Source organism: Arachis ipaensis, chromosome B06, assembly GCF_000816755.2.
Source record: "Arachis ipaensis cultivar K30076 chromosome B06, Araip1.1, whole genome shotgun sequence".
Lineage (NCBI taxonomy): Eukaryota > Viridiplantae > Streptophyta > Magnoliopsida > Fabales > Fabaceae > Arachis > Arachis ipaensis.
In genome coordinates this window covers 134,849,556-134,850,104 of record NC_029790.2, presented here as the reverse complement: position 1 = coordinate 134,850,104, position 549 = coordinate 134,849,556, and positions in this window count along the sequence as shown.

The following is a 549-nucleotide window of genomic DNA, read 5'->3' as shown; positions in this document are numbered from 1 at the left end:
TAAATCAAAGAATTTGAGAATAAGAACCTTTCTTCTTTTGTACAGTACTATATAGTTTAGTGGATTTTGACTTTGAACTTGGACCTAGTCTTTCTTATAGACTCCACTTCATCTTTCAATTCTATCTTTGCTTATACTTCTCTCACTATCATGCATCCTCTCACTATTCACTCCCTTCAAATATACTTTTTTTATTTATTAATTGGCTAGTGGACTCTTTCTGTTAAGTAATTACGTCACACGCATATATATAATTATATTAACATATAATTAAATATTTTGAAAACAAATGAACCTGATATAAGAAAAATAATGATATTTGTTGAAAAAAGAAGTTTAACAGCAATCCCAATATAAATACAATGAAACCAAACTCAGAAATGACGTACCATTTGACCAAACTGAGTGTCATTCTTGGCTACCAAGAAACTCCCCTCATAACTAAGAAACGTGCTTCCACTTCACTCCACCTGTATCCTTACTGTTAATAATTTTCCTCCTCAATATAAATAAATATTTTATTACTTTAAATAATAAAATATAATATTA